We start from the raw sequence: 16,447 nt of genomic DNA, 5'->3' as shown, positions 1-16,447 counted from the left end.
TTTGCAGGGTACCAACACTGCAGCGGAACCAACATATTTATCAAACGTTTTCTCAGTCGGTTCCTGTCCCTTTAAATGGAATTAACTAAAGAGAATGTGTATACTCAAACATTGTAAGATGACTGGAAGCCTGTGTAGGACACAGGGCTATGTGAAAACTGACCTTTCAATTGGCAATGTTAATCTCAATTCACAATGATATAACAAGAACTCGAATAATTTAATCATCAACTATGAAGTTAAAGTTTTACATAGGTGATAAAACCTAGACTCACACTGCAGCATTAACATCAGGTAGGACATATGAGAACAGTTCCTCAGGGGATTTTTATCAAACTTAAAAAAATATATATTTATTTATTTGTTTTGGTAGGGGAGAGGTAATTAGGTTTATTCACTTATTCTTTAAAAATTTTAGTGGAGGTACTGGGGATTGAACCCAGGGTCTTGTGAATGCTAAGCGTGCATTCTATCACGGAACTATACCCTCCCTACCCCATCAAACTTTTTTATGAATAATTCTGTGAGCTTGCAAGTGAGCCAATTCTGTACTGAGGAGCTGTGACTGAAAATTATTCTGTATACAGAATCTAAACCTTCTCCCTTGGAAATTGCATTCATTATTACTAATTCTGTCTCTGGAGCAACAAGGAAAAAGCCTTTTCTCTCTCTCTGGACAGCTCTAAAAAAATTCTGCATTATTCTCAAAGTTATTTTCTTAACAGTTCCTCCAGGGAGAAAATACTAGCCATGCCTGGAATGATTTCTAACTGCTATTGCCAGAGGCTAATTTAGGCTTCTTGGTAAACAGCTGGAAGAGATCTCATAGTTAAGAGTTTACTACCAATAAATAATAATGCCTAATGTTTGAGAGCTTGCTGTTTGCTAGACATGGTACACATAGTCTCTCCTCTAATTGTCACAACAACCCTAAGAAATAAATATTAGAATTATACCCTCTTTAAAGATGAGGAACCTGAGGCCACCCCACTAGTAGGTGGCAGAACCAGGATGTATAAACCTGAGTTTACATTGAGCCCAAGCTGTTAAACATTATAAAGGTTACAGCTGTCCTGGAGCTGACTCTATTTTGTTTCTGAAAAAGTCCACATGAATAATTAATGAGGTAAAACAATCTACAGCAAATCTAAAGTGTTTAACCAAATGGAATAGTGATGTAAATGCACTGCTGTGGAGATGAGCATTCAGACAGGCACAAACACATCAGCTTTTTATTTTTTTCCTGGTACTTTGAAATGTCTTTTTTATGTCAAGTTACTAGGGGGTGTGGCATAGTATACATGCTAATACAAGGTCATCATCTTTATGCCATTGTATCTAAAATTGTCTCTGCTTATAGAAATGAAAGAAAATTGGGAGTTCGAGATTTGCAGATACTAACTACTATATATAAAATAAATAAACAAGTTTCTTACAGAGAACTATGTTCAATAACTTGTAATAACCTATAATGAAAAAGAAAATGCAAACAAATATATGTATGTATACGTATGACTGAAACATTATGCTGTACACCAGAAATTGACATAGCATTGTAAACTGACTATACTTCAATTAAAAAAGCTAAAAATAAAAAACTAAACCAAAAGAAAAATAAAAACTAAAAAAAAGGAAGAAAAGTCCTCGGACCATTATGATGATACACATCCCTTTCCTTTTAATTAAAAAAAAATTTTTTTTAATATCAGGCAAAGACAGATCTAAGTTCAGGGACCCTAAAGCTTTCAGAATTTCTTAAATACAGGGCTTTGGAAGGGGCTTTGCAAGAGCAAGACCTTGAAAGTTTAACTTCACTTAGCTTCATCTGGCACATCAAAACTAGCTTACAGTGGAAATTAGCCACAAAAAGAAAAAGCAATGATCTTAAACTTTCCTTTGGTTTTCTCCTCACTGCTGAACACAATGGGACTCATGCAGGAAACAACTGCATTTAGAAGCACCAAGTCAGGATGAGTGAAGTGTATTCCAGAGGTAGGTACATTCTGGAAAGGTAGTATTTTGCTTATGAACAAAACTCAAGTTGAAATATCTAGAATTAGAGCAGTATTTAGATTTGCCCCAGTGCAATAGCCTTGTCCTGAGGTAGATCACAAACAATGCTTATCACCTTGTCAAGTCCATCATGATTGGGGAAGACTTGGTGAAAGTGAATATCTAAGGAAAGCACTATAGTTCTATTAAAGTTTTAGTTTTTATTTTAATTAAAATAACTAAGGTTGAGTTTTATTTATTAAAATTTTAGAGTAGTTTTTAGAGTAATAATACTATTTTCATTGACTGAAATACTTGATAAAACTGCACAGACAGATGCTACCAAAGAAGAATTTCTATTTTCTGAGCCCTTTGGGAAATTCCTAAGGTTAGAAATGTCTCCAAAAATGATAAAGCATAAATCTACTCGGAAAAAAAAAAAAAAGGTCCTATTACTCCATTTACAGAAGAACACCTGGAAGACTGGGCAACACCCCTGGTTTTTCTTTCTCTGGTGAAGAAATTACATCATATATCATCATGGATCAGTGCTTCTACACATGCACACACTGAAGGCAAAAACTATTCTAGAACCATGCAAGTTGTCAACATCACCAGACAGTGGGCCTTGGCCATTAACTTTTCAAAAGGGGGTGTCAAGAAATAATAGAAAAAATATTAGCATCCTTTTGATTACACAGGGTTTCACTAGATTTCCATAGGATATCTAGATGTGTTTGTATTTCATGGAGAAGTTTGCTTTTTAAGAGAAAAGGAAAACCCTCAAGATAATCTCAAGAGGATTTTAATCAGGGAGTTTGGCTCATTTAATAGTAGTTATTTCTGGTCAGTTGAATGAGTAAATCTTCTCATTTTTAAAGTTGCAGAACAAGCAGAGTTGTTTTGGACAGGTAGCCACCATGCCCACAGAGGTCAGAAATTGAAATACGAGACAAATTTTTGAATGCCATAGTTGAATGCTGGTATAGCAAAGGACAACAACTTCTCAATTTCTCTGCAAGCAAAAAAAAAAAAATCTCAGGAGAACCCTTTTTCAAGTTTGCTTCTACTCAGATGAAAGGGAAAATAACACTTCTTGACTTTTTAACACGACTTCGACTCAGGGTCTTAGAAGATTTCTGATAGGCCTTACTTGCCTGCATCTGGCAGAGTAAGCTTTATGAATTCTAATTTTCTGTGCTGCTACTACATACCTCTGGGAATCAGGATTTTCAGGAATTGTTACCAAAATAAAATCAAAATGAATTACATATAAAAGAAAATATGTGCATTATTTTGTGAAAAAGCAGCCTTTTTACTAAAATTTATTTAGGGAAGAATCTGTTTTGTTTCTTGTTTTACCATTTAGGATTTTGTTTCTGTTTTTTTGGAAATAATCATTAATTTTTTTTTTCCAACTGGGTGAGTCACGGTTCCTAGTTTAAAAAAAAGTTTATATCACAGTCCCTCAGTTTTAAGAAACAGATTTTAATATTTTTTAAATTAGTAATACTTTGAAATTAGAATGTTTTATATGGTGAAAAGACTTTCTCTGCAAAATTATGGCAAAATAGACTGACTTCACTGGTTATAATGACTTTGCTTGATTGGCTATAATTTGCTTATTTCATCGGAAATTTATTTCTCTGTGAAAGAATAAATTTCCCACGAAATAAGTAAATTACACCAAAAAATTTAGTATAATTGTTTATAATGATTTTTTTGAACCAGAGGCCATACGCCTCCAGAATTCTCAATATACCTCCAGAAAAGATGAAGAACGATTGCCCCAGACATTAAAGGATTTTCACCCAAATGCCCCATACCTCACTCTAACTGAGAAAGATCTCCTTACATAATATCCTAGCCCCAAATTGTTTGTGTTCCTGAAATATACTCTGAAAACAGCTAAAAGAGTTATGTGCCTTCATTCTGTTTAATAATTTGGCTAGCTGGTTTATTGCAGAGGCTCAAAGAACATAGCTATAATCATGAGGATATTGGCTTTCTGAAATTTTAAAACAGACTCAAAATTATAGGGTTGAGGTTGTCCAAAGGTTATCTCTACCTACTCCAAACTACTTCTTTTATAGAAGCAGCTGCTAAGGAACAAAAGGTGAGGCAAAAGCTGTCAGGCAGATGGTGACAGAGCCAAGACTCAGGGAGTCGAGGAAAACACCATATCCGGCCACCAGAATAGGTACTTTCCCGCAGTATAAACTGCTCAAGTTCAGACACTGTCTCAGCACACAGTCCTGGCTCACTCAAAATGTCAATTATAAGAACTGATGTCTGGTTCTTGTGACTTACTCCTAAGTCATGTCTTTAAAACTTCCCATCCCCTCCACCCTCAGAAAGTCCTAAGGTTCTCTACAATTCAAATAGTGAAAAAATTTGATTCCACTACATAAAGTGGAAAATTTATTATTTTCTATCATCAACCTGTCCTTCTGCTAACTATACTTCATTTTTGTATCTTTCTTTAAAAGTATGGAAGATCTATATTTTTTCTTTCCCAATAATGAAATTATATATTTAATATTAGATATGTCACATTCCTGCAGGAAAGGATTAATAAGCAACAATAAACAGAATAAAATTCCTCGCAGTCATCATTCTTCCAAGCCTGTTACAGTACATTTTATGTATACATCAAATACCCACAAACACTGAAGATTAGATTAATATTTATAAAAAACAGCTTTTATCACAAATTGGCCCAAAAGAAGAAAAGCAGAAAAATAGGCACCTTGGCGTGACAAAGGTAGATTATTCTTTAGTTTTCTAACACATTATGTCACACTGCCTCTTCCTCTTAAACAGAAGTAGTTTTAAAAATTTTTTTCTGGAAGGTAAATATATAACCTTCTAAATCTCTGAGTGTCAATCACAGTCAGCGATGGTCTGAGAAATTTACATCACTGTAAGTTATCACGAATTCAGATCAAGGCAGCAGAGTCACATGTTTGGTCACAAAAATGAGACACCTATCAGAAATCTCCTTACTGCCCGTCTGGCCCTCTCAAAAGTAATGCTGGCGAAGATCATCAAAATAAAGCTGCAGTGAACAAGTAAATACACCACTTACAGAAAACAAGGCGAAATGGACAGAGCCCTCTAGGATTTGATTTCTTGCAAGAGAAGCTGCCATGCAGGCTATTACAAGCATTCATATATTAGAGGATTATAAAAGGAAACTTGATACAATCACCATCAAACATTTAAAAAGACCTTTCAAAAGCTTTCAGTCCAGAACAGACATTCCGCCACCTCAGTGTGAACTAGAGACAAAAAATGAGCCCAATGGAGACTCCTCAAATGCCCCAAGAGCAGGTATTAGACACCAGAAATGGTTGCTGGGGTACTTAGAGGAAGACTAGTAGGCCTGCCTCTAAAAAAGTATAATTCTCCAACAGCCCTTGGTTTTTACCACTAAAGTCACATGCAGGGTTATACTGCACAGCCACTGGCTCAATCAAATAGATAATCTAAGAGAGGTGTAAATGAGTCAGACACAACCCAGCCCCAGGAGTTCATTTTTTGGCTAGGATGGACAACTGTGTACGTATTTACAATATCAAGCATTGAATAGTAAACGTAAAAATAAACAAATAACCCAACGCGTATCCAAATGCTAAGGGAACAACTCTTTGGAGTTAAGTAACTCCACAATCTATTAAGGTTTCAAGGAAGGGGGCACCATTAAATTAATGTGCATATGTAATTTTCCCCCAAGCTTTCTGTATGAAGCAAAGATTATTTTACAATCAAGGAAAATGCTATTGAACAGACACCCAGTAAGAACAACCCATTAGGTCTTGAATTAGGGTGGGTAGAGCCGGGCTTTCCAAAAAGAAAGGGAACAAAAGAGGCGAAGGCACAGGTTCTGGATAACTGCTTATTCAAAGTCAAGGCATGTTCACAGCCTAAGTGCTGCGAAGAATGCAAACAGGCAAAGGGAGGCATGATAGGAAGATGAAACATAAAAATATCTAAATTCACACCAGATGTTTAGGGACTTGGATCCAGTGCCTTGCAACTATGTAGGCTCTCCTCCCCTGGCAGCGGGGAATAATCAGAGGTTACAGAGATAGTAACCTAACCAACTACAGAAGAAGAAAGTACATTATGGTAGCTGTAAATAGCACAGATGGGAGGGAAAAGATGGAGAAGAGAGATCCATTAGGTCATGACAGGAGAGCTCATCAGTTAGGAGGGTGCTGTGATATTACATCAGGGGCAGTGCGCAGAGGCACTCAAGCAGTGGCACCTTTAGGAATTGGGAGACACATGGACGTGGGAATGGAAGAGGATGGGGTCCAAAATGACCCCCACGGTTTCTATTCTGGATGATGGAGACATCTAACAAATGGTTAAAAACGAAGTTGTTTAGAGGACAGCTGTGACGTGTCCCCACAGCAAGAAGGCCTCAGGTAACATGTGGTTAGGAAATACCTGGTGGCCGCTGATAGGTGAGGAAAACGTTGAAAACGTACCAAAGTTTTGGGACTCGAGCCAGCTCTCCCCAAGAGAACTAGCTGCCCAAAAGGTTTTGTCCTGTGCCTGCCCCACTGATGAGTTTCAGCACCTGCCCATTTCTCAAGGATGCTTAATTTCCACAGCAGGAGCCCACTTAGATCCGCTGAACTTCAGAACTGTTTCGAACAATGAAAGTTTTCAATCAAGAGTAAAGAATTAAAAAGGAAGAGAAGAAGAAAGATGGCAAAGGTGAATTCTGAGCAGCTATCAAGTTCCAGGCACTTGCGAGTCCCTTTAAAATACTTCCTCCCTTAATTTACCATCTTCTGTTCAGGGGCACTAAAGCTTTAAGACGCATCAGTTCACTGCCCCTCGTCACAGAGCTAGCCCTCGGCACAGTCTGGAAGCAGGCTAGGCTCCCTTAGAAATCTGACTGCAAATGCAGACAAAAGGCACTCAACCTACTTTTCATTTAAGTCTGATGATATTTTATTACTAAAAATAAGTCAATTTCCTTGTTACTTGACCCATTGGCAGCCTAATTAAAAACGTGATTACCAAATAAGAGAAAGAAATACTGAGGCCAAAACAAAAATCTTGTAATTGAAAAATTTCAGGCCAAATTGAGAAAATATGAAAGCAATTTCCACACCAATCGCCTACCAGTGATTCCACCCTGGACCGTTGAGCCTGAAGGTCTAATATCCATTGGTTATTAGTCTATTGTTCTAACATAGTACATAGCCCAGGTAACTTGCTTCGGTTTTGCACCAAGCCCTGAGGTTTTAGTACCGATCTTTAATTTCAATCTATCTTCACAGTTATGCTCTATTGAAACAAAAGAATGGTGTGAATTGATTTATGAATCACAGTATTTTTGAACATTTGGTTTATACCATCTTGAACCAATTTTCTGTGAACAATGAAATGAGGAAAACAGCTGCTCCCAAAATTGCTAGGCCAGGTGATATAATATCCTTTTCCCTCTTCCTTTTCCTCTTCTTTAAATAGAGGCCTATCCTTGTTTACAGGATGAGGGCAAGAGGCGAAATCCTTTCCAGAAAGGATGCAGTGTGTGCTGTTATTACTAAGGTACTGTGCAAACCTGTGACCCAGGCTGCCGAAGGAAATTTACCAACAAAGAAGTAGCTAAGCTCTCACCTCTGTGGATAGTTACTGGTGAGGCGGCTAAGGGAGCACGGGGGGCGTGGGGTACAGGGAAATAAAGGCTCCCAGGGGCTTTTTCTCTCAACTCACACTTGCCGCTAAGCCTCTGTCTCTGAACCAGTAAAATGGAAGTTACATGTTCCTACCTGACAGGGCCGCTCTAAAGTATAGATAAGCTGGTGGAGGAGGTTGAGAGAAAAAAGGAAAAGGCATTCACTGGATCTGCTCAGTGAATGTCTGTGCAGTGCAGAACCCTGATATGAAGGCTTTATTCTCATCATGCAGATGAGAACACTGCAACTCAAGGACAAATGTCAGGGAGAGCTCTTTGCTCAGATTTTTTTTTTTTTAAAAGGTAGAGTCAGGCTTCAGGGTAAAATTCCTTTGATATAAAATCCCTGCGTTTCCCATTTTCCCATTATTCTATCCTGTGTCTATGGCAGCACATGAATTATTAAGGTGAGTTTATATATTATTTTTATAGTCTACCAAATCTGAGATGCATACTTTTTTTAGACTCATTATTTTGCAAACTAGTGAAGAAAAATACTGCCAGTAGTACTAGGAAGACCACCAACTGCACGTTGCATCACAATTTCAGAGACGTTCAAACGTGAATGAAACAAATAGACATCTTACTCCTCGTCTTTCTTAAAATGACGGACTGCAAATGCAAAGCTCGCATCTTTAATATGAAAACTCCTACTCTAGATTTCTTTATTTGGTTATCTGTTTATCCTTAACCTTTGAAAAGAAGGCTCAGGGCCTTTCCAATTGGCACAGAAGTCCTTGCACTAGGGCACGATTTAATTGGAACCTGCCCAAGCCTGGAGTTTTCCAGACTTTGCATGTCACCACCTATACCCATCACGTTCCTGGCTTGGTTTGGGGGCTCCTGGAAAGACTTTGCAATCGTCTCTTGGCAGACCCACACCTCAGTATTTTCACTGAGCCAGTCCTGCTGGGATGAGATTCCATGTCCTCCAGAAGTGCACATAAACCCCCAGGAAAGCCTTAGAAGCCATCTGATGTGCCCTGGGTCACTTGGCAAGGAACAGCTTACTCCATTTCAGATTTCTGTTCTGTACCAGCCAATGAACTTACTGTAGCCTGACAGATGTCAAGTACAAACACAGTCATTCCTTTCTTAACACCAAAGTCACTTACCTATTCCAGTAATTGATAAAGTAAACTTTAAATTAATTAATACAAGAAGAAAATTCCTAACTACTTTTCTTTTTGTATTGAAGTATAGTTGACTTACAATATTATATTGGTTTCAGGAGTATAACATAGTGATTCAGTATTTTTATAGATTGCACACCAAAGTTATTATAAAATATTGGCAACATTCCCTGTGCTATACATTACATCCTGGTGACTTACCTATTTTATAACTAGTAGTTTATACCTCTTAGAAATCCCCTTTACCTATTTCACCCTTCCCTCCACCCCCTCTCTCCTTTGGCAACCACTATTTTGTTCTCTGTATCTGTGAGCCTATCTCTGTTTTGTTATATTTATTTGTTTTGTATTTTAGATTCCACATATAAATGAACATACAATATTTGTCTTTCTTTGCTTGACTTACTTCACTAAGCATAGTACCCTCCATGTCCATCCATGTTGTTGCAAACGGCAAGCTATTTTTTCAATCTAACGACCTTTTGATAGTTATGGACTTCTCTCTTAACTATCCTTTTCTTCTGGATGAATGTGAGGGCCACTAAATTGGCCCTAAAATATCACTTATGGCATAACTATTGTCAGTTCATTTGTTTATTGTTCTATGAGAATGTGTTCCTTGGCCACTCATCAGTTTATTCATTCAACAAACACTTTTGCCCTGCCCTTACTGGTGCCAGGTACTGTATTAGCTGATGGTAATAAACTGATAAATAAGAATGAAATAGGGAACTTACAAAAAGCTGGTGGGCCCAAATTCTTAGATTCCCTCAGCTGGAAAAAAATGCATTTATTAAATACCAATTATATGCTACTCTGTGCTATTTTGTTTCTTCCAGGTTAATCCTCATTTTTTTTTTGCCTCTGTTTGACAAATGAGGAAACTGGAAGATTAGTTAGAAAGATTAAGCAATTTATATGAGATAGAACCAGCGGGGCTCACATCTGAAACTGCGTCTCCTGACTTTAAATCAATCATAGTCTTTGTCACTGAGGCATGTTACTCATGGCATCTGTCAAACGGAGTATTATGGTGCAGTTAGAAGTTCTGATCGCAAGCGGATTTGTGTTGTGTCAGTTTGAGCATTGCTGTGTCATTAACAGAAACTTGGATCACAGATTTCTAGCAGCTGAGCACAGTGTGAGCAAGACAGTCCTCCGAACACTATTAAGTCTTTCAATATTTATTTTCATTTGACTAGAGAAACCACGGTCTCATATTTTAATCCTAGGAGGGCTCTACACCTTCTCTCTGTAGTGAGCAAGTCCTATTCGTTCAAGTGAAAAGTGAAGCTACTAAGATTTCTCAGACTCTGTACGTGTTAAGATTATAACAGGGTCATTAGAATCCCATTATAATGAATTCTGGCTTCATAACAAACGATTGTTCCAAAGGAGACTTACTCTTACACTGAGATAACACTTGGTCCCCAAAACTAAATCCCCTTGGGTCAGAGTCAGCTATGCAGCAAAGCACTTGCCCTACCTGCTCACTGGCCTCTCTCTCTGCCTGTCCCACTCTACGAGGGATTTGAGGCTGTTTTGGGGGGTTTGGGTTGAATGTGTACCACTAAGACACATACACAGCCTAGCATTTTAAAATGTGAGAGCCTTTCTTTCTCACAGGGAAGTTCTAGGTATTAACTTAGATCTCCCTTGGACATTCTAAAGAAAGGCTGATTTCCTGAAGTATGTGTGATAATTTCACCAATAATACGTTCCCACAGAATGTGCCTGGTTCTCCACCACTCATTCTGTTATACCAGTTATTTATATTTCTGATAACTCCCTCCTCTACACACACACACACACACACACGAGGATTCTATAGGATTACATGGTCATTGAGGGCCGAAAGTTTAGCCATCTCTACACTCTCCATATAAAGTCTGGCCAGTCATTCATCAGTATTTGTTGACTGGATATGCCAAAGTGTCCATGTCCAAACCGCTGATCTGGCCAAGGACACCAGTAAAAGCTCCAGAGGTCTATTCCCCACAGAGGCATGCGGAAAGGTCAGTGCAAACCCTGAGAACAGTGGGACAGAGAAATGCAGCAGATTTGGGGCCCTGCTGGAATAGTTTCTTGGCTGATGAGATACATGCTGGAAGTCTGAGTAAGAATAAGCTATTCTACTGAATCAGTCATTGTTAATACAACCCTGCATCACCTGTGAAGCAATGGGAACTACGCATTCTGAAATTGGAAGGAAAAACAATCATTTCCACCCTATTCTTTACCTCCCCTTTCCTAAAGAAACCAGCATCACGATCATACTAGAACTGACTTAATGTGTCAATAGTCTCAACTCGTCTTTATCTTACAGAGCATCAGAATACATGAGAAAAATGCATTACGCGAAGAGCACAAAGCCTGCAATCCCCCCACAGCACAGAATCAAACTACCAGTGGCATCACTAATCAGCAACTGTAATTAAGCCTAATTATAAATTACAAGTATCTAATTTTAGAAGACCTTGGCTTTATAAATCCTAGACATCAGAGATGTTATTAGCTACTTTGAATTATTCCAGAGCCGGAAATATCCTTCATGCATTCTTGCCTCATGAATCTGGCCTAGAAACAGTCCAATAACCAGGATCCTTTCCTCAGACCTACAGAGGGCAGAGGCAGTGATCCTTTGGTATTATGAGTTAAGCATCTCTGAGAAGGAAGTCTCAGAGTCTTGTAGTCCTGGTGTGACTTATGATATGAATAATCCCAGGAAATGTGGTAAATACAAGCCTTATTGATTTAACAAAGACCTGAGCAAAGGGGAGCCCTGAACTGGGAAAGAAGTGTCAGAAAAGGAAGAAACAGGTCCACTCCAGAAAATCCCCAAGCGGATGGCCGTGTACTTGAGCCCCTCACTTCCAGCTCTGAACCACCATCATTTCTGTTTTGGTTGAGTTTTGAGCATTTCCAACTATAATTAAGATGCCCAAAGTATTATCTTTGCCAGGTATAAGGACTGGCATAAAAAGGAAGGAGAAACCATCACAGTCATTCGGAATGTGATGGCTCAGTAAAGTCCTGGTGAGTTTTCTTGATTCATAAAATGAAGGCTGCACTGCATGCGAGGACCTCTGTGCTCCCTCCAGCCCCAATGTGATAGGTCTAGGGTATATCACCACGTGAATTTCCCTGGCAGCATGACAGACCACACCTCCCGCATTGGCAGGTTATACAGATACAACGGCGATAGTTACCAACTGATTCAAGACACAGTGTCCAGAAATCCCTGACCTCTAGAGATACTAGACAGCTAAGAGCGGCAAGCAGTAAGCTAAATAAGAGGGGAGATGTTTGCTCCTGTCTGCTGCTTGAAAGGCCTTTTATAGGAAACTGCAAGTCATTAAGGAGAGCCACGGGATAGCAGCTTTAGCAGTGAGCGTTGCTAACTCTTTTTCCTGGAACACAGGTGGTGGTGGTGACCCTTAGCCATTCCTGACAATCACAGGATGCTGTACGTATGTCAAGTACAATGGTCAGTAGGTATGGTCTTCCTGTTGAGAGAAAGGTGGCACAGCAGGGACTTGCTCTGGAAAAGGAAGCTAGCGTTAGGGGTTTATATTACTGTTTAGAGTTGACTTTATCTCAAAGGATATCAGCAGTATGTGTCATGTGACAGGGCTTTTGATCATGACCTCCCTTCTAAAGGCAGTCACCACAGCACCTGCCACACCCACTACCCTGCCCACAGTCCCCTGAAAAGGAGTAGCTAATCCTCGACAGTCATGCTCTATAGGACCCAGACCCAGCCAGAGCTAATGACTGAACCAGGGGTATCAGTGTGAAAAAGAACAGTGCCTTCAGGAGAGCTGGTTTCCAGAACTCATGTTGATGCTAATTATCTCCGTGACTTTGCACAAGGTACCTTTTCTATGTCCCAGTTTCCTCACCGTATAAAGAAAGGGTTAGTTAGATCACAGGGGCCTTCAGATCTCTTCCACCTTGAGCGACTCTGTGGAAATGATATACATCACCTAAATAGCAGCATTTATTATGCTTGCTTTCTGTGTGGCATGCACCATACTAAGTCCTTTCCATACATCCTCCGCTTTAATCCTTACTACAACACGTGATGATGGTTTTATCCTCACTGTATAGGTCAAAACAAAACAAAACAAACAAAAAATCCTGAGACGCAAAGACAGGATTTACAAAGGGTTCTGTCCTGCTTATACTTTTTTTCCATCTTTTTAGTCAAAATGTGTGCTCTGTTTAAAAATCACACAAACTCACAGTGGGCAGACAAAAAAGAAATTCACGTAAAACCAGATTAGAAGTAAAATGAAACAGAATTTTTATAACCTTTCTATTTTATCAATTGATGATTTCGCTTTTGACTCTGCTTTTTGATCTGCCAAATCAGTGAGTAGTTTCATTATTGTCGACACAATGTTGCATAATTCTGGACGATTCCTCTGACAAGCCTCTGAGATGTATGACCACACTACTCTGGTATTCAAAGCAAAAGCAGCTTGAAGAAAACTATTTTTCTAGATCTGGGGCCCAGTGTTATAAAAAAAAAAATGCCTTTGCCAGGAGTGACTCCACTTTAGAGCCAAATGTTTTCCATCCACCTGTCATTTCCAGATAGCATTAATATGAAGAGGCAACCTTTTATTTTTTTAACCAGTTATCATAATGAGGTGAACCTTTAGCTTTAATTTGGTTGCCACCTGCTGGCTGAAAGACAGAAATCTTCCCTCTGCAGCAAAGGCAGCTTGGGAACTCAGAAGGACGAATGGAAACAAGTTCTCTGTCATTAATCAGCAAAGCAAGTTTGAGTGGCATCGGGTTACCTTCTAAATGGGAAGGGAACCAATATTTGTTTGCCAGGTACTGTGTTAGGTACTTGAGAGACATTTAATTACACTTACTCAGCCCCCAACAACGTGACTGGCCTGAAATATCAACACCACCATTTTAACTGGCTTCAGATTCCAAAACCCAAAAGCGGCCGCAAATTCAAGGTCTCGTTCAGACGTCAGCCTGGCTTCGTCATCAGCAGGTGCTCTTTTCCCTTATTCCGTGAGTCTTGTCGGCGACGGGATGTCCAAGTAATCTTACGCTGTACAGAAAATACTGATGGGTTGAGGCTTAGGATCAGAGCCACAGCTCACCGCGGAGCTGTGTGTCACAAAGCCTGCATGATATTTCACAAGTTAAGCAGAGACAAGTCAGCTAAATACTTCATGAATTTGGCAAGAATTGCATCAGTGATTAGTCAAAGTAAGGTAGGATGAGAATGTCACGAGAACTATCGATAAAAGCCACTTCAAGGGGATCAGAAAAAATAACATATTTTAAATTAAAATTTCAAACATTCAGCCTTTCAGCAAAATAATTTGAAAAAAGGAGGGCTGGGTATTTTTCCTTTGGTCTGTTTAAGAAAGTCACCTGTGCACCCATCTCTTCATGGCCACCAGTGTACTGGGTGCTGTGTGGCACATATAAAGCCCAGCTCCTGGCCTCAGGGAGCTCATGATCTAGCTGGCCAGACAGCAATATAAAAGCAAGCTCCAGGACTCAGGGCCCCCTTCTCGTCTACCATCTTCTGCTGTCTCTGAGAGGCACTACCACTGAAAAGAACAATGGCTAGTGTTTGTGGGGTAACTGTGTACCAGACACTGATCTAAGTTAGTTAATATAAGGAAAGTGCTTAATCTTCATATAATGGTGTGAGATAACTGGTATCTTTAATCTCTCTTTTATCCATCTATGCAAGGGTAGACAATTTGCCTAAAATCACACAGATCTCATAAGTGATTGAACTGGTGTTCAAACCCACGCACTTTGCTCCACAGTTCAGATTTTTCAAGACCAGGCTAGGCAGCCTCTAAGAGAAGTATGATTGCATTGGTTTCAAAGAAGAACAGGAACACAGAGTTCAGAGAACTTAGCAGAGGTTGCATAGTCGAGGAACTTGAGTGGAACTTTCTCTCGAACCACTTGTCCAGTTCTCAACTACTATCATTGTGTTGCTTCTGAAAATAAGAATGATGATACAACAAACAAAGAATATTTATCCACGTCACCTAAGGAAGTTCAAGGTCAGGTTCTTAGGAACAGAACCTGTAGCAGTGAGCGGCTTACTCCAAGTGAGGCTGCTTTGAGGCTTTGAGCTACTTCCAGACCCGTCCATCTGTGACCTCCTCCTGTTATTTCAGAGGCCTGGCACAAAGCTACAACTCTCTAAGTGAGGAGGGTGACTGACTAGCCATCTCAGCCCCTCTACTCTGAGGAAGCATGTGAATTCCCATTTACACGACTCACATGGTTTATCAAATTAGAATGACCACCAGTTCCTGGGGCAAATTCAAAGTGCATTCTGGTGTCAACTGGAAAGACGTAAGAATTAAAATCCACTCCATACATCCTTCTGGAATTAATACCTATATGAAATCGTTATCCTCAGATGAAGTTTTATTTAGAAGTTTTAGGAGGAATCACCATTATTATTTAATAACCATATCTCACATTCATCTAAAACAGCTATAATTGAAAGATATGGTTATAACTAGTATTTACCACTAATCAAACAAAATATTGACACTAAGGCAGTGTGTGGATAATGAGATACACAGACACATCTGGAAATTACCCTACCGAGAATTACTAAGATACAAAATCATGACTAATGGTCACCCATGAGTAGACCTAAAGCAATCTGACAAATGTTTTTTTTTCCTTGATTCTTCTAACTTCATTTCTCAGGACATTAATACTTTAATTCTATTTCTCAGGACATTAATGGTTTTCTTTCTTTCTTTTTTTTTTTCCACCATAGGATGATGTGTTTGTTTTCCGTTATGAAGGCTATGAAAAGAAGAAGAAGAAAAATGCCAGTGGAGGAAGGAAAAACATATACTGGCAAATGTAGGTGATTCCATAGAGAATTTTACAAGTGAGTTATAATTTTCATTGTTCTAAAATACTTTATAATTATTGCCGGTGGCTTAAAGGTAGATACATCATGCTCTGTATGTGTTTTAAGCTCTAATATTACATTTCAAGAAAAATGTGTATCTAGAGAGGATGATTGGGCTTGTGTGAAATTCCCAAAATATATCATATGAGAAAAAGTAGAAAGAAATAGGCATGCTAATCCTCTGAAGGACAAAAACATTCAGAAATAATAAGAGCAGGCATTATGCTGTACATTTTAAGCTTATATAGTATTATGTCAATTCTATCTCAAAAAGCTAAAAGAAAAAATGATAACAGCAAACATTTATTGAATGTGTATTATATACCAGACATTGCACTAAATAATTTATGTGCATTATCTCATTTAATCCTTACAACCACCATATGGGTAAGTAATATTACATTTTACAGACAGAAACCAAAGATTGGAAATATTCAGTCACCCAAGACCATAAGTTAACAAAAGGGGAAGGTAAAACCATCCTGCAGGTCTGCCTTCCACGTAAAGCCTAGTATCTTATTCAATCCACTACAATGGGCTCAATGTAAGAGATAACCCAGCCTCTCTTGTAGAGGCTGGGGTTCTGATACCAACGCTGCCACCACCTGGGAATGTGACTTTAGGTAAAACATCAGCTCAGTGATAGTCTTCTGTCATCTACCAAACAAGAGTTGGGATGACCCTGAA

General features: G+C 39.0%; 1 protein-coding gene and 1 long non-coding RNA gene across 2 annotated transcripts in view; one reads left to right on the top strand and one right to left on the bottom strand.

Annotated features, from left to right (window-relative positions):
• Positions 1–16,447, bottom strand: part of ARHGAP18 (Rho GTPase activating protein 18) — a 163,711-nt gene that overhangs the window by 120,147 nt on the left and 27,117 nt on the right. The gene's annotated exons all lie outside the window — the stretch shown is intronic.
• LOC123619840 (uncharacterized) overlaps positions 1–16,447 on the top strand; it is a 28,904-nt gene that overhangs the window by 5,941 nt on the left and 6,516 nt on the right. The window contains exon 2 of the long non-coding RNA XR_006728584.2: positions 15,620–15,736. This is a non-coding gene — a long non-coding RNA (uncharacterized LOC123619840). The remainder of the gene's footprint in view (positions 1–15,619; positions 15,737–16,447) is intronic.

This window comes from Camelus bactrianus, chromosome 8 (assembly GCF_048773025.1).
Source record: "Camelus bactrianus isolate YW-2024 breed Bactrian camel chromosome 8, ASM4877302v1, whole genome shotgun sequence".
NCBI classification, from domain to species: Eukaryota; Metazoa; Chordata; class Mammalia; order Artiodactyla; family Camelidae; genus Camelus; species Camelus bactrianus.
The sequence above is the reverse complement of the archived record's forward strand: the minus strand, read 5'-3'. Positions and strand labels throughout refer to the sequence as shown.